The sequence below is a fragment of the Tursiops truncatus genome, chromosome 12, assembly GCF_011762595.2.
Source record: "Tursiops truncatus isolate mTurTru1 chromosome 12, mTurTru1.mat.Y, whole genome shotgun sequence".
Taxonomy (NCBI): domain Eukaryota; kingdom Metazoa; phylum Chordata; class Mammalia; order Artiodactyla; family Delphinidae; genus Tursiops; species Tursiops truncatus.
The window spans coordinates 71,228,080-71,246,660 of record NC_047045.1 but is presented as its reverse complement, the minus strand read 5'-3'; the positions used below and the strand labels follow the sequence as shown (position 1 = coordinate 71,246,660).

The following is an 18,581-nucleotide window of genomic DNA, read 5'->3' as shown; positions in this document are numbered from 1 at the left end:
CCTTTTCTATTTTGGAAAAGTTTGAGAAGATTGTTATTAATTCTTCTTTGAATGTTTGGTAGAATTCACCAGTAAAGCCATTTAGTCCTGGACTTTTGTTTGTTGAGACTTTTTTGGTTACTGATTCAATCTCCTTACTAGTAATTGGTCTTGGAAGATTATAGGTTTCTAGGAATTTATCTGTTTCTTTTAGGTTGTCCAATTAATTGCTATATATTTGTTCCCAGTAGTCTCATGATTCTTCGTATTTCTGTGATATCAGTTATATTTCTCCTTATTCATTTCTGATTTTATTTATTTGGCCAAAACTCTTCCCTGATGAGTCTTGCTAAAGGTTTATCAATTTTCTTTATCTGTTCAGTGAACCAGCTCTTATGTTCATTGATCATTTTTATTGTTTTTTGTTTGTTTGTTTTACTCTCTGTTTCATCTTGGATCCTTATTATTTTCTTCCTTCTACTAACTTCGGGCTTTGCTTATCCTTCTTTTTCTAGTTATTTAGGTGTAAAGTTAGATTGTTTATCTAAGATTTTTCTTTTTTCTTGAGGTAGGCCTATATTGCTATGAGCTTTCCTCTTAGAACTGCTTTTGTTGCTTTCCATAGGTTTTGGAAAGTTATTTTTTCATTTTCATTTGTCTCAAGGTATTTTCAAATTTCTTCTTTGATGCTTCTGTTGACCAACTTGTTGTTTATTTCCTCCCAAGGAGCATATACATCAATTATGGATTCACCTTCTTCATGGTGAACTAATCACATCAGTGAAAGGGTGCTTGGGAAGAATGTCACATGGTCTGTGGACTTTCTGTTTGGGAAAGTGTATATGTTTTTTCCACCACAGATAGCTGCCCTTGTTACTGTTCATTGGGAGCTGTGAAAATGGCAGAAATTTAATTAATCTCTCTCCCTTGGTACATTCTCATCTCCAGACTTTGCCCCTTCAACCCATATTTTGATAACAATGCAATCTATCACGTTGCTATTTTTCAAATAAGGAAACTAAGGCACAGAGACGTCAAGTAAGTAAGTCATTCAACTTTAAGTTTAGAGATGGGATGTGAACACAGGTAACCCAACTCTATGCCCTGGACTCTTATCACTGTTCTGTACTTTCTTTATACTAATATTTATTGAATGCTGGTAATATAAAGCTCTGAGCTGGTAGGACATCATAGTATGATTTTAGGAAAAGCATGGAATTTTTAGATCTGCAGTTAATACATAAGCCTCATTTAGCCACAGTGCTTGCTCTTCTCTCACTTTTATGGGTCTCTCAGTTTGTACGCTTGCTGACATCTCTCCCTGCCCCTCTGTCATGGAAGTGCACATGGACACTGTAATAGCCAAAAGGCATTCAGCCAGAGAGAGCAGAAGGAGAATAGAGATATGAACCATCCACAAATAAGATTACCAACTTCTGGGTAATTGAAAACTGATTAAATAGTGTCATGATTTCTTTGTTCACTTTCTAGGAGATGTACCCAAGACCTTCTAGGAACAATCTAAGATAGGTTAGCTGTTTTGTAGCTCTTGTCATAGGCCTACTCTTTTAGGCCTATCCTGCTAAAGATGTGGTTAAAAGGAAGCCATTAATTGATCAAACATTCTGTTTAGTTATTCCATTTTTTTCTAGCTGAAGTTGATATTTTTCCAGGGTACAATGAGCGTTGTGATTCAATTGGCTCAGGGGAGCAAATAGAGCATTTTCCTATAACCACTCAGTCAAAGGTCAGTTGCTAGGATTTTGCTGTTCATCCTCATGGAGCAAGGTATTTTTTTCTCTTTTCTTTAAACTTGACACCAATCTGAGGCAGTTTAAGTTCCCTCTGCTGTTTGCAGTGATTGATTTCTGAAGCAGGGGAAACATCTTTTCACTGCATGAAGATCTGAGTCTACTAAGGCTTGTTGGGGCACAAAGCATTTATATCAAAGTTTGTTTCAGAGACATTTGAAAAAAAAAATAACCTACCTATACCGCTATGCAAATGCAATCTAATACCCACAGACTACCAGGGATGGCAGATAGAGAGCACCTGACCCCTCCCTTCCTGCATCTAAACTTGATAAGATAGGTTCATTGGTCAGGTTCTGTTGACCATCCTTTGCTCATCCAGCCTTTAAATTCTTTTCAATATTTCATAGGCTAATAGCATACACCATAAGTCTGAAATCAAATAATCCAATAATGCAAGTATACAAAAACCTATTTGACAACCTTGCACAGAGCAACAAACCACCCAGGCAGCCCTTAAATTCTTAACTTTTCTTGTCACATATACCAGAGCTTTTAACTGTATTGGATGTTGCCATATTGTTTAGCTCTTTCCCTTATTACACAAATAAGAAAACTTAAATAATAGTTGTAATTATACTTGTTATGAATACTGAATAAAAGTATAGTTCAGGATATCTTGATCTGTTTTCAACTTGACTTCTTGATTTTAGTTGAATCACAGTCTGATTTCCTTCATTTCATTTAGATTTATTTTAGCCTCCTGGTCCTCCTTCTCCACTATGGAGGTGGTATACTATAAGAGTAACTACTATTTATAAGAATCTACTATGTTATAGGCATTTTACATCATTACCTTTAATCCTCCCAAGAATCATAACAGGCATTTGTAATAATTCTGTTTCAGAAATAAAGAAATTGAAGTTGAACTAGAAAGTTGTGAAACCTCTATATGAACCTGTGACTTGACTCAAGGACCTATGTTCCTTTCAGTACTCTCTCCCTTAAAATTACCATGGATGTTTCAATTTATATAAAAAGAAAAATCTTTATGCAAGTAAAGATTTGGGAAGGATATCCATAAAACTACCAAAACAATTTCATTTTAACATTTTTCATATGGGTTCATATTCAGTTTTTGTAAGTTCTCTTGCTTAAGTTTGCTTTGTGCATGGTCTGTTTCAATGTAGCATGACATGAAAGAAATGAGTCAATATTCAAAATCCCATAACTATGTATTAGTAAGGAGAAACAAAGAGGCAAAGTTTATGTAAAGAGGAAACTTGCCCAAACTCCAAAAGCAGAAGGGGATCACTATTAGCTTTATAAACAAGGGTAAAAATTTGAACAGCTCATAAATTGTAAGTCTAGTCTATCCCTTTTCCAGGAACCACATGGATTCTCTTTCCAGTGAGTGACTAGCAGTATGTGGATTAGTCACTGCCTGTGTCTCTTCTTCCCATTGTTTCATTTCTTTCCACTAGGAAATTTACAATTATTAGTATTTGGAGGTCTTCCCTATAATGATATTTGAAGCTGGAAACTAGATGTGACATCTGAAGTAGAAGGTAAATAAAGAGAAAAAGAAGAAAAAACTTAACATTGGGAGCAAGTGAAGAAAAACTCAGGACTTTCAGAAAGGTGAAAAATGTAATAGCTTCATATCCACAAACTCAAAGAAGGAGAGCATTTTAAGGAGAAGATGATTACTAGAGTCAGATGCTATGTGGAATTCAAAGACAGGAAGCAAGAACTGAAGAAAGGGCCATTAGTTTGGATGGTTAGGTCAATAATCTCTTTTAATAATGCTATTTTAGTATTCATTGATAGGGAAAAACGCTGGGTTCAAAAAGTAGAGAAGAGAGAAGTGAAAGAGTTATACCATATGGGCTGTGGTTCTGTTTATTCTGTTATTTCATTGTCCTGATATTCTTTCCCAATGATCCAACTTAAGGTCTGATCCAAAATTGATTTATGTACATATATGTGGTTACTGACACTGAAATGATTGAAAGTGAATTATAGAAATGCCTTTTCTAACTAAGGCTAATTTTCCTCCCTCAAAGCTGAAAAGACTGCATTATTAGGATCATTTTGAGCAGAGAATTTATTATACAAGGCACAATGTCTGGTTATTATACAAGGCACTGGTTATGCTGACTAAATAAACTTGTTTGGAAGGAGACAGATTGTTGATTCAGCTCCAAGAGATGAACTGAGAGTAAAGAAAATAGCAAATTACAAATAAGATGCACTACCTAATTGTGTTTTTTTTTTTCTATTTCTTTCCCTCCCCTCCAACTCCCCCACATCTATAAAACACAATATGCTTAATAGGATTAGGTGCTCAAAGCTTCCCCTTACGGACTGTCAAACATACCAGAACTAGAAGTTCTCTAACTGTAGATTGATGCTCCAGAATAAGCTAGGCTGCATTTCTACAGGTAACAACATTGACCACACTACCTGGAAATGCCAGGTGAACTGCTTTAAGGAAGGTGACAGTCAGACCTCTAGAGCATCCACCAGGTATTTATCTAGTTAGAACTAGGAACTAGTAACAGAGAAATGACAATGACTAGAATTGAGACTTTCTGATGGCTAAGGGAAGTTATTGCAAATGACCTCTGCATATTTATTCTAAATTAGGAGACCTGAGTTCAAGTCATGGTGTCACTTGTGTGGTTATGAACAAGTTACTTAACTCTTGATGTGCTTCCTGCTTGCACAGAAGAGGAATGACATAATGACATCTGAACCACCATCCTAAAGAATTATACAGAAGACCAAATGTAAAAACCCCAGGCAAATACATATGAAAATCGTTAGTATTTAAGTTTTGACTTGGCACCTCAACTCCTGCTTCAAACAGTATGCCTCTATTTTTATGTCATATTTTGGGCTTCCTACTTAAAAAAATAATATAAGGAAAGAGTTCTGCAGAAAGAAAAAATTTGAAAAAATATTCTAGTGCAACTCCCTAATTTTATAAATGAAACTGAGGCAGAGTGAGTCAAGTGTTTTACCCCATTGCCCATCTTGTCAGATGATCCTGGTAAGTACACAAACTCCTCCTTAACATCAGCAAGTCTGAGGGGTGTTTGTATCCATTTATTGGGTCATCTTCACAGGTGATTCCCCCAGATACAAGGCTACCATTGAGAGTGGCTCTAATCTGCTTTGCCCATTCTGAGCACCAGAATTCTGATTGAAGTTACAGATGGGGTCCCCAATAAGATTAATCATCTAAAACTCTGAAGACAATGTGTAGGCAAAAAAAAAAAAATGAGAATGACTAAACCTATCCTGTGAAATAAAAACTCTGTACTGTTCTTGCAAGTTAATTTAAGAATAATTAAAAATAAGTAACTCTGAAGAATATAATTCAGGCTTTGAAATTAACTTCTGATTCTTATTGGAAATTGGTAAAATCCTTAGTCATGTACCATTAAAGGAATTGTCTCCGTTATGGTCCAGTCTAGATGTCGCTTCATCATTTATGTTCTGCTGATATAGTTCCCATCCCACCCCAGGCTGGGATGACGTTTTCACTTTCTTCAATCAAGCTTTTAGTCAAAATTACAGTGAAATTTTAGTCTCTGCATCTGCAATTGCTCAAAGATTATGCTGTAAATCAACTGATTTCTAAGAAAGCTTCAATTTTGAAAAATGCCTGCTACCAGTTAGGAAACAATCATGATTAAGATGACATTAATAAGCAATATTTATTGAGCACTGCAGCGCTTCAGCCAGGTTGCAACTGTTAGGAAGAGACCCACTCCCAACGCACATACTGCACTACTGCACGGTTAGATTAAGTTCCTAATTTAATTAGCCAGGGATGCAAACCTAATCAGAAGGGAGGTGGCCTCACAGGATAGGAGCAGACACAGCATATGTCAGCATAGCTTCCTTGGCTTCCCCCCAAAACTAACAGGAGCCTATAGCTGCCTGAGGCACTGTCCACACAAAGAGGATACATCTTCATTCTTGCCATGACACTGCCCTTTAATATCCAGGGTTTACATCATTTTCTGGAAGGACTTATATAACCTATTTGCCTCTATAATCCAGCTCAGTGTCTGCAAGGTCTCATCTTCCACCAGGGAGCAAGCAGTGTCTGGGCCTGGAATGGAATCTCTGCTTCTGAGTTTCTAGGATTCTGGGAAAGCCTGTTTTCCAGTGAGTGTCACCAGGTGAGAGGACCCACTCATGAGAGGACCCACTCTGTGATGGTCCTCTCATGCAGCATCTCATTGAATCCCCACAAAGAGCCATTACAGGTTCATAGACGTTATCCAAAACCCTTAGGCTTATCTAAGTTTTTGAATTCAGAACTTTTAGATTTCAGACAGGCTAAATGGTACATATAACATATATTTAGTTTGTGTCACCCCCAGTGGGATCTGAGGCAGCACCCCATAAATAATTGCTTTATCTGTGGGGTAAATAAAGACTATGAATTTCCTTACCTCAGCTCAGTAAGAATTTGCTGCAAATTAGTTTGTGCCGAAGGTACAAACAATCATTTAGTTCCAAGAACTTTTGGGATGTTGCAATGCAGATTAGGGTTTACTAATCTACATTATTATCTTCATCTTGCAATGAGGAAATTGAGGCTAAGAGAGTTTAAGAAACTTGTCCAAGGTCACAACTAGTAAGTGGTAGGGGAAAAATTCAAACTTAAGTGTGTCTGAATTCTAAGTTTGCATCTTTAATAACAGTACCATAATCTAGCCTTGGCTGTCTTTCAATTTGAGACAGCTTTTCATTTTCTGACTCTTTCCAAAAAGGCCTGGAGTAGGGAGAGGAGAGTGAGGCACTCATCTTGGGTATAAAATATGAGGGGGTGCCAAAAAACCTCATTAACCAAGATAAATAATTCAAACATGCAATATGTTAACCATTCAGTTAACGCAAAAAATCCCTGATGAACAAAATGTAAAAAATTTCAATCCAGACGTGATCAATGTTATTGAGTTTTTGTTTTGTCTCAGATTCCAAGGTGTTATCACTCCAGCACTGCTCTCTGACCTCCGAGTGTTGCTCTGTCCTTCTCTGTTCTCATTGCAGTAAAAGGGCATATGATGTCCCATTGCTGTTGGCAAGAATGGTGACTCCAGAGCGGGGGCAAGGAGAAGCGGTTGTCCAGTGTAAAAATTTGCGAACATCAGTATGCTCCCTGATTACCAGGATTAAAGATCCCTTCTGGCTACGTTACTGTTGAACTGGTTCATCCCAGTCTCAATTACACAAAGAGAAGGGGCATTATTTTCATAGATATTTCAACAGAGTTAAGGGATTGGAATGGGAAAAGTTTAAGTTGATCTACTTTCAAGTTCACAGTTTGATCAGTCAAGGCCTAGTTGGAAACAGAATCCACTCCAATAAAGAGAGTTTAATGCAGGACTGGCTTACTGGGTCAGAGAACAGAAAGGGGATTAGACACCGAGACAAGCAACAGCAGGAAGCCAATACCACACCCTGGTCTAAAGGGAAATGGGGAGACGGTGGTATTTCTGGAATCAGAGAGAGCTTGAGAAATGAGGAGGGGCTACCAGGCAGGAGCTGGGGTTATGGGGGGGGGGCACCACTCAGAGCAGAGAGGGAGACGGAAACATTTTCCCAACCTTCTTACTCCCCCTTCTCCTTCAATCTCTTGTGAGGAGTGCCTCCCGTTGGCTGCCCCTGCGGGGAACAGCTGGAAGGGATCCTGGCTGATGCAGTAGGTAGGGATCAGTCTCCTGGGGCACAGAGAAAGGCAGCAAAGGGAGGAGAGAGGATCTAGGGCAGGGAGAAACTAGAAAGAACCACAATGCGTTTTTTTCATTGATTTCTACAAGCTCAGGTACCTATCAATGTACTCCTGTCTGTGTAGTGACACACCTAAAGGAGCAATTTAATGAAAGCAGGAGAAATACAAAGATGGTACCACTTAATGTTATCACGATCACTTAAAATTAAATACTTTTATGCAAAATTATTATTGATTACACAGGATTATTCCCATTGTGCAAAAGACGACTGATTGCATTCTTTTTTCTTCATCATAAAGTTCACCTTTAAATTGCATAGAAAAAAGAAATATTTATGCTAATGTGAGTCCCTGGCAGTATGACTTTGATTTCTCTATTCTCCCATGCAAAACAATAAGAAAAAGACTAGAAAAGAAGGCATTGAAGTTTTTAAACACCAAATAGTCCTTCTGAATCAGCATTCAAAGACAATAGAAGGACTCAGCGGAGATTTAAGTAGCTATTTTTGTACATAATTTTAGGAGCATGGTTAAGGAGAAATGGTCATTTGTTTGATATGACTCATGGCCACTGATGTAGACATGTTCTCTAAATATATGAGAAATCTAACCTGGGGTGACTATAGATTCATTTTCCATATACTTAATTGTGCTGGGATATTATTTACTCTAGGATACTGATAAATAAGGAGGATGGGGAGAATGAGAGCAAGATAGGCTACCTGCCCCCAAGATGACCAAGGACAGAGATCCTACTATGACAGCAGAGCTCTTACTTCTGGTCTCTTTTCACACCTTTAAGTTTTCACATCATATTTTAAGACCAAATTGCTTTGTTGGTGTCTTCTAAGGCCATGCTCCCTCAGCTGCTAATGGGTTCAGTTCCCCATCGGTCATCTGGATCTTAATGGCCCACTTTTCAAACTCCCTTTTGGTAGAGTTGATAAGTACTTGAAGTCATTATAAACCATCTTGTAGAAAACACTATTAAAGTTTTTCCTATAAATTATATCAGGTAAGGAACATACACATTTAAAAAAATAGTTTTCAGACTACCTTCCTTTTGGTAAGGTTTAGTCTCATTCTGATAGCACTATTTTCTCCTTCCCATGGATGCCTAACCATGTTTTAAATATTCAGTTTCTTTTTCTGCTTTCTCTTTTCTACTCTAGTAGAATTAGACATTTCTTTTTTACTTTTTTTCTTCTTTCAGAGATACACAAAGGAAGGGGTAGCACGGGAAATTTTCAGGATAAATTGGTTTTGGGGAAATGCTTATTCATTAAATTATGTATAGCTGATGTTTACTGTTCTATATTTGTATAACATTGGGTTACATGCTGGGAATTTAAAGATAAATAAGGCTTGGGCTCTTATTTTCAGAAATATTAAGTCTAGTGAGGGAAATACGCATGTAAAGATGATTTCATCTAATGTGTTGAGGATAATAATGGAAGTACACATGCATTTTCCTGGATGTAGACATTCTGAGACAACATACATAAACAAATAATAAAATAAATTCAAGTACTTATTGTTTCTTTCTTAGAATGTTTTCCAAAGCATTTATTTCTAAGGCTACCTTTATCTCCCCCTGCTCTACCAATTGTGTAATGTGGTGTAGTAGAACATATCTCTATATTATGGACTCAACGAAATGGTGTGCATTTCTGTGACACAGATATGGACACTTGTAATTGCAGTGTACACTTGGAAGATGAAACTTCATAAATATGGCTGCTATAGAAGTTAACTCAGAGGTGATATAGTTAAATGCTCAGGCTTAGAAGTCTGAGAGTTCTGGATATGAATTTTGGTTCTAGCTATGTGACTGGGCAGGTTACATAAACCCTTTGAGGCTAGATTTTAAAATTTTTAAGATAAGGATGAAGTACTCATAGAACAATATGGTAGTGGTGATAAAATAATATAACATGCATAAGAAAGCATAATGCCTGTCACATAAGCATCCAATAAATGGTTATTATAATTTATTGACTTCCAAAAATTATTTACACCATCATTTCTTCTTTCTAAAGTTTTCTGTTAGGGGATCACAAGGGTCATCATCACTCAATTAATAGTGTTGATACAATTATAAACTCAACGTATATAAGTATACAATTATAGAATCATGAATTTTTTCTAGTGTAACTTGCCCATACCCATTTTGAAGAGGAAAATACTGAGGTTTAGATGGTTTAATTGACTTGCCCAAGTCAGCTGTTTAGAGAACCCATGTCTGCTGCCCCTACACAGTGTCTTGTACTTCAGATTATACTTTTCCTCCCTACCCACCTCATCCCACCCTCCCTGTAATTTCCATCTGCATTAAAAGTATTCCGCCTCTCATGAACATTTCTGATTCATACTCCTTTGACAGTGAAGCTGAGCTGTTCTATCATTGATGAAGTGTGAATGAGATGCTGTTATTAATACAAACAGAGGCACCCTCTGGGTATTATACATTTATCAGATCAATCATCTAAATATAAAACTACAAAACAACTAATGAAAACAAAGTGAATATTGTTAGCTAAATTAATGCTGTCATCTTCCGCAAGTGTGTCTTCAAAATGAAATGGTCCAACGGCAAAAATAGAACAAGCTGGGAACACAAAGTTCCACAGTGTAGAGGATTTGAAACACAGATTTATTTTCCAATGCATTAAATTGTTCAAGTGTCAGTGGTGAATGATTATTAGCATGTGAGGACCCCAGAAAAATCCAGTATTCCCCTTCCCAGCATTTCTAATAGAATTACAACATAAAACAACAGCCACATCAACAAAATGAAACTGTACTTTGAAACGTGGCCCAAAGACACCCTCTTTGTCTCCTGCACACCTACTTGCTCTAGGACTTTTAAAGCCACTGCTGCCGCTCCCTCCCAGCGCCAAAATATTTGCCTGCCTTTTCCAAGTGCTTCAGATGGAGCAGGAATAACAAGTCAAGAAAGCATGTTGCTGCACATATTTATTCGTTGAAAGGAAATAATGCTCTTGAGAGTAGTGAAGTTAGTGTCTGTACCAGTTAAACTAATTTTCTCTCCTTTTCAAGTCAGTGCCATCCTTTTACTTGGTTTGTCCTTTTGTGGTCAATGCTTATGTAAAGAAATAGTCTAGAGTTTCTGTGTGCCGGGAGCATGGTGGTGGATCAAGTCTTCTGTCACCTTGAGAGTTGCTTTGGTTTGAGGACAGCAGGGACTACAGGATAAGTTGGTTTAAGGTAATTTTGTTACAGAAAATTGGGTGGGAAAGAGCTACGGATGACCCTTTCTGTTCTCTACAGTCCAGCACGTCTCAAGGAGGATGGGATTCTGCTAGAGGGAATCTGTGTGAGAATAGGTGGTGTGATCCCACTTTTAGGAAAGATCAATGTTCTTTGTTACTGAAGTTGATAGGGCAGCTTCTCCTATAAATGCTGTCCTCAATCCACATGAAGTGAATTCTGGTCAAGAAGATCAGCCCAGATGCCAGAAAATGCACACTGAGCATGACATGCTCACTGGCAGAGACATTCTGACTGTTGCTTAGGTCACAGTGATATTTGAGATTCAAGACTGCAGAGCATAGAGTCTATAAAAGGGAAGCTTTGTTTAACTGATTTAAAGACATTACGATGTTGGTTGCTTCCATTCCTTAAAATCCCAAGTGTTGTTTAACACTTTATTTGCTTTGCACTGAGGATTTGAAGGTTAGAAAAAATGGTCTCTGGCATCCAGATGATCACAGTCTAGTTGGAAAGATATGGACAGAATAAATACGAGAGTTGCTGTAAGATCAGAGGGGAAAGAGAAAACGATTCCCTAGTGAAGGTTGTGGTGGTGAGTGGGGAAGGGACGGGTTCCTCAGAGGAGGTGGGAGGGTGATTGACACCTGAAGTAATCCTTGAAGAATAAGTAGGAATTCTCTGAACAAGGTGGAAAAGTATTAGAAACAGAGGGGATAATGCTATGGATAAACACTGATAAAACTGGCTACTTTGAAGGCTTTTTGAAAAGTTTGATTAGTCATTTTGATTTCGGTTGTTCATTTATTTGACCTGGAGGAAAATAAATTAGTAGCATGTGAAAAATAAGGAAAACAAAACATATGTTCCTTCAGTCTTTAGGGCCTAAATATGTGTCATCATAAAATCTTTACATCCAGTCCACACTTGAACTAGGACTGAGACATTTTCTGAAACTGTTGAAATATTGTAGATGTCCCATTGACCATTACCATTCAGTCATGGTTGAAGGTTGACATTTATAGAGACTTTTATACTCTGATAAAAGTATAGATGCTTATGCTACTTCAGAACTGCATCACCTTTCCAAATACTATTCCATTACTATTAATTCTTAGGCGACTTGATGCTGGATCATATTGGATATGAAATTTCATGCTGAAGCTCCCTAATGTGCTTCTCAGTTCAACATTTGAAATGCCTCAGGAGAAGTTTCTAGTCAGTAAGCCTGCAGAACTTCATGTCCCAGAAATTAAAGGAACAGTTATTCATGCAAATGATGTTTTTAATATGTAGAAAAGGAGTTCTCTTTTGGGTCAGTAGGATACAGCAAACAAATTCTGGGAAATTTTACTGATAAGATATAGATATTCAGGCTTAGAAAGTTTGACCAAGAAACTCCTTATAAATTCAAAGACATAGAGAATAGGTTCTGCACGAATGAGGGCCATGATGAAAAAGTTCCTCATTCAGAAGCCCTTAAAGTCAAGCCTAGAAATGGGCCTCTCAACTACTCACACAACTTGGCATTTTGTGTCTTGATCATCAACAGGGGAACCTAGGAACTGGTAGGCTAACAGTGTTAGGGGTGTTGTCATGTTGGTGAACCCGTCCCTAACTAGCATGAAAGTAATCGATATCGGGTATGGCATACCGTTAACTGTTAAAGATACCCTTCATGATATTTTCCAAAAGACTATTTGCCAAAATTATTGAAAGAGCTATGTGTTCTCTAGCAATTTATCACATATCAAATATTTTTAATCTTCTTGCTATATATTAGGTACTGCATTAGCATTCACAATGCAAAAGACGAAAGAGACCCAACCTTTGTCCTGGGAGGACGCGACGAGTGCACAGTTGCTATGGCCAGGAGCTGTGCTGCTTTCTTTATAACCAGACTTCTCCCTGTCATCATAAATGAGCCATGCAGAAGCCTTGCTGGGGGAAAAAAAACCCTCCATGGAATCTAAACTCTTTGTCTATCATTATGGTTCATTCCTCTGTCCTCTTTCTTCACAACCCAGATACCTGGATTCCAGCAAGAGTGAGAGTAGAAGGAAATAGGTCAGAACTGTTGGGGGCAGGAGGATGGGGATAACCCTGTAGGTTCCATCGGGATTTTGGCTATTACTTCGAATGACATGGAAAACCATTAGAGCATTTGAGGCAGAGAAGAGCATGGTATGACTTACAAAAGGATCAGTCTGGCTATTGTATAGTGAGAATAAACTACAAGACATAAGGATTAAAGGAAGAACCATACAGGAGACTATCCCAAAAATCCAAGCAAGAGGTAATGGAGGCTTGAACTAGCTTGGTAGCAGTATTTGTGGTGAAAAGTTCCCAGGTTCTGAAACTATTTTGAAGGTAGAATGAATAGGATTTGCTTATGGTTTGAACGTGGGGTGTGAAAGAAAGAGAGAATTCAAAGATGAAGCCACTGATTTGGGGCAAAGACTTTGGAAGGGTGGAGTTGCTATGAACTGAGATGGAGAAGACATTGGGCAGAGCAGGACGATGAAGATTGGCCATTTGTTTTAGTCATATTAAGTTTGTGATGCCTAATGCATGCCTAGGCAGAGATGTGAAGTGGGCAATTGCACATAGGTCTGTGTTTCAAGGGAGAGGGCTGGGCTGGACATAAAAATCTGCCAGTCAACAGTGCAGAGTAGGTGCTTAAAGCCACAGAATCAAAGGATTAAATACTGGGGCGTTCCAGTATTTAGGATTTGTATGGAGGTGAGATCCCAACAGAAAAAATCCATATACACAGTTGAAGTCAGTGTTGATAATTATGTCAACTGGCATCAAGTCAAAGAAATCAAAGATAGTAGAAAAGAAATATGATGAGCTGAATCGTAAAGTAAAACAAGTTTCAATTACATGGCTAGATGATCTAACCTAGAGAATCCGTATAACGTCTGGATCAAATGATGACTTTGCAAAAAGCATGTTGCTTTTCAAAATGCTTAAAAGCAGGCACAGCGAGTCATAAACAGAAAATTCTTCAGTTCAATCAATGTTTATTATTTTGGTAAGAAAACCGATGAGCCTGACTTATTACTATTGTTGCAAATTAGAGACTATTGTACAAAGAAAAATGAGAAAAGTATGTACTTAACCATGTCTCTGGTTTTGTCTTTATAATTTGCATGATCACAAAATTTTATTGATGACTTTTGCCTAATAATAAACATATGTGTTTGTGTGTGTGTGTGTGTGTGTGTGTGTGTGTGTGTGTGTGTAATTTGTTGCTATAGGTTAACTCCGGAATCCTTATTTTCACTTATAATTTTTTCCACTGCATATCCAAGAATCTGTTATGCTAACTCTACTGAAAGTTTTGATCTTAGAAGAAACCCCTGGCATCCCTTCTCAAAAGATGTAAATAAAGGCCTTTTTTAACTTCATAGGATCCTGAGTTGTCCTATGTCTCACATTAATAAAGAGGGGGGTAGCTAGTAATGGGAAAGTCAGTTAAATATAAATCATTAATAGCATAACATATTTTCTATAGATTCAGGGTGTATTTTGACAGGTCAATTGTGTTATTACTCTAGAAGTCAGTTGACACATTGTCTTGGTAACGGGAAAGTTTTCCAGGAGTAATTCGCCTGAGAGCGTTGGTATAAATTATATTTAGTGGCCTAAAACTAATTTAAAAAAAGCATAGCAGTGTATCCTCTGCCAGGAGACTTGGAATAAATCTTAGAAGGCGACTGCTGTTCTTGAGAAGTGACTAAGCAGAAACTTTTGGATTCTGATCATATTCTGAGAGTAGCTGGAGATCTCCTGAGTTTGTCACAAATCTCTCAGGCCTGCAAAACTCAAAGTCCTGGAGTCATTTATGAAAATCAACAACCAAATGCTATTTTTCTTTCAGTATTGATTCCTTTAACTTGAGTGAGTAGAGAATTCATGAGCAGGAATCTTAGGTACAATGACACCATTGCACGGAAGATCAGTTGGAGAATGTGGTACAGACATTCAGCTACCCTAAAATGGAGTGGTCCAAAGCTACTACCAGATTCCTTTCCAAGCTCAGCAGTAGGAAGCAGTCAGTTGAACTGACTTTCTTATAGGACCACGTCTTCATAAGTGCCACAACAGGCTGTATCTAGATCAAGCTTAGCTTTGGTAAAAGAAACAAGACCTAACTCTGGTGCACCTATTCTTCACCCATTTTAACTACAGAGGCTGAAGCTCAATGTTGAAATAGTCATTTAACACTTGGATTGATTTAGGGGGAATGTTAGTCCATATAGTTTATAGAAATAATAATGATGAAAATCTCTTTCCCAAACCAAGATTTTTTTCTCAGTCTATTTCTTTCCTATTTTACTGCTACCAGCCCCCAAAATTGTGATAGGAAATTAGGATTATCTAATATGAGGTTTTAACACCTCATTTGTCTGCCGCATGATACATGTTAGATATTAAATGTATTGTTACTTTTTGGCCGTATTATCACTTTTCACATTTTCTCAATAATAACAGACACTTACGGATCGAAACATGTGAAGACTTCATCAAGTGTCTCATAGTTTCAAGGACGGCTGGATTTAATCATTTCCAGGGATACATCTAGAGGAATTCCCATAACCTCAGTGAGTAACCCAATTTCCCGTAAAAATAAAGACCTCTGATGTTAGGAAAATCTTCCTTATTGTTGGTCTCTCAAAGAAGCTCCAGTTTCCTCCACCTGAGCCCCATTCCAACACTAAGGAGGTGGCAGGGATGGTGGAGTGAAGATCAAGGACAAATACTAGGCCACATTTCCCAGAGAACAATTTCTCTTTGTCTGTTTATTTTCACTTACAGGAAATTTATATATTACTGAATTGCCGTGCTGATTCTATTTTTTAAAGTATATATGGGAGAAGTAAATACATAACTATTAAGATACACTTCTGCCTTTGTACCACCTGAAATCATCCTGCATAATAGAAAACACACTTATAAAGTATTAGTCTGACCATGCCCTCAGTACATCAGTCTCCTTTGCAAGATAGATGTGGATTGTCAAGTTCAGTTTTTTAGCCTCTAAGGGTTATATCTCAACCATAAATGTCTTTACTTTAAAGTGAGGATGTTGGGCCGGATAAATTCTAAAGTCCCTCCAATTGGTGACATCTTCAGGTTTCTGTTTAGTTCATTCTTAATTGAAGACATAGTTCCACAGAGACAGCAGGCACCTTGTACCTGTCTGAATACCATTACACGCCTTCTCTTTAGCCTTCCCTCCCCTAGGCTAGATGTCCCACTTAGTTCTTTCATTTTTGACTTTCACATACAGTATTTCAGCTTTTTCCAGTGACACCTTTCTGGCAGTACGGGGAAGGGAAAGTGGAGCCAGAGTTGACAGTGTGACCAGCATGGTGTAAATCGCCCTGGCAGAGAGCCAGACAACATCTGTAAAGAGATGGCAGAGTTAGCAAGTAAAAATAGCTGGGAGGATGGAAAAACCCCTGAAGTGTGAACTCTCTGACTTTTTTTCCCACTTTAATATTCCTTTTTATCATTATCTTCCTTTTTTCCCCATACACCTATCTTTAGGTTCCAAGATATAGTGGGATTCTGTAGCAGTTATGAAACAAAAGTTTTTGAGTCCACGAGCAGACATCTTCTGATTTCATTAAAAAATCTGAAAGGTGGACCCTATCCATCCAGAAGTTCTTATTAGCACAGTAAAACCTCCAGTAACAACCTTGGAGCAGGTCTGAGAAAAGATTAGGGGCTGGGGATTGGAGAGTTACCCTGGACCAAAAGAGTCAACCTCACTTAGACTTTTGGACTTAGGCCAGGCTGAGGGTGAGCAGGATAAATAGAAAATTCAAATTCCTTGTTTTATGTCAAGAGTTACTTAGCTAGGAAGTTGTTTTGTTAGAATGAATGTGTCACATGTTTCCATCACCCTGTTTTCATACTCATCACACACAAAAGGAAAGTTGTAGAACTCAGACATTTTCAGCATAAGAGAGAAAATGGGGGTGTTACCATACAACGCATCTGGTGCAGAGCTGGCCAAGAATTAACACTTCATGGAAAACTATGTTTTCCCATGAACCAGGCACATTGCATGCTTTTCTCCACAAGCTGATATGTTAGACCAAGTGTCTTCAACCAGAGAGATGACTGCGGTCCTTAGATATGAGCAGGTAAGTGTGTCACCCTCAGACACATGTTCCAAAGACAGTTTGAGTTCACTGTGCTTACCTGAATTCACTCTGCCCTTTGTGACAGCCCATCCACACTGGTCTCCTTGGTTACCACAACTTGCTGCATGTAAGGTTTTCCAGCAACTGTAAATCGCTGTGATTTTTCAACATTTAGGTAATTATAGATTCTCCTGTAAAGGGGAAATATTCACCTTAAAATCCTGCCCACCTGGCTACTGTTTCTGTGTCAAATATATGTAAGTCAAATTTGTTTTCTTTTAAACCAAAATATATCCTCCCCTACATCGCTTTACTACAAAAGAGTTTCAAAAGGAGAAAATTATTTTCCACTTAATATTTATAGAGGATTTATTTATTCATTTTTTAAAACAAATGTTTTTTAAATTCAGGCACTGTTCTAGGCATTGGGTACAGTGGTGAATAAGAATAAGTATTCTTTCTTACTGTCTTACCTGTCAGTTGGGGACCCATGCTGTTAACTCATTGTTGTGAGTATTGCAATTACGCTAGTCTTCATTTATTTGTAAACACAATAACTTATGAGAATATTAATGGACACAGATTATTCAGAAAGTAATTGCCTACCATGCAAAATGCCATTATTTATAATCTCATGGTGTATGCATCTGTGTGAGTCTGAAAGTGTTTAAAAAGAATTGAACTGTATAGCATATATTGTCAGTTATATTCACAAAACTATGAATTTAGGTGATGATTTTGTACTGCCATTAAATGCAGTAAATTCCAATAATAAATTCATCTCAGAGGCACAGATAATGCAAATATGTATGTTTATTTTATGGGAGCCTTTATTAATTACATGAGAAAGCAGTAATTCAACAATAATTCAAACAATAATTTGAAAATAATGAGTGACATGGATTTAAGCCACCAAGGATGCCAAAATAGAAATTTTGTCTATTAAGCTTTGACTTTACTGTAGGAAACCAAGAACTCACAGTTTGCGTAGTTTTCCTTCATAACTTCATTCGTATAACTGGGGAAGACACTTGTATATTTTATTATCCCAGGGCAAGCACATCCATCAGATGATAAAGTAATAATCAGACACTAAGTGAATTTCTTCAGATTTTAGAGAAAAGGAAATAACTACCAACCTAATAAAAAAATGCCTTGCCTTTTACTTCCTGGGGAATTTCAGGTGAGCTCTGAGACTATAAACATCCGCTGAAGTTGGTAATTCAGCAAATCTGCCCATATAAACTTGTGTTCAAAGCATCTCCCTTGAACTAAAACACCTACTGGAATAACATTTTTTTCATGAATTCTAGCACTAACTACTGATTTCTCCATAAACTTGGCTTGTGTACAGTAAAAATGTGCAAAACACAACATTAGAGGAAAGAAGGAGACTCTTGGCTTTCATATGCACTTGGGACAGTTATTTTAAGGTGAAACATTTAAATATCAGAGAGATCTTTTTGGTGAAATGGCCAAGTTTGAGAAAGCTTTCTTTTCTTATGTCCTCAATTGAGATGTAAACTCTGCTTTAACTGAATAGAGGCAGGGGTATTCAATCCCATGTGCTATAGCCATTTCAATGTGGAATAGAATCTGTCTAAAATGGGTTGTATTCATATTATTAATTATTATATTAAATGTGTTACATACAGAATATGCAGTCTGTAATCACTGCTTTTAAAATTTGTGCTTTTGGAGAAA

At 37.5% G+C, this 18,581-nt stretch overlaps 1 long non-coding RNA gene across 1 annotated transcript in view; it reads left to right on the top strand.

The window, feature by feature from the left end:
- Positions 1-18,581, top strand: part of LOC117314511 (uncharacterized) — a 357,472-nt gene that overhangs the window by 243,097 nt on the left and 95,794 nt on the right. Inside the window, exon 7 of the long non-coding RNA XR_012324902.1 lies at positions 15,217-15,326. This is a non-coding gene — a long non-coding RNA (uncharacterized lncRNA). The remainder of the gene's footprint in view (positions 1-15,216; positions 15,327-18,581) is intronic.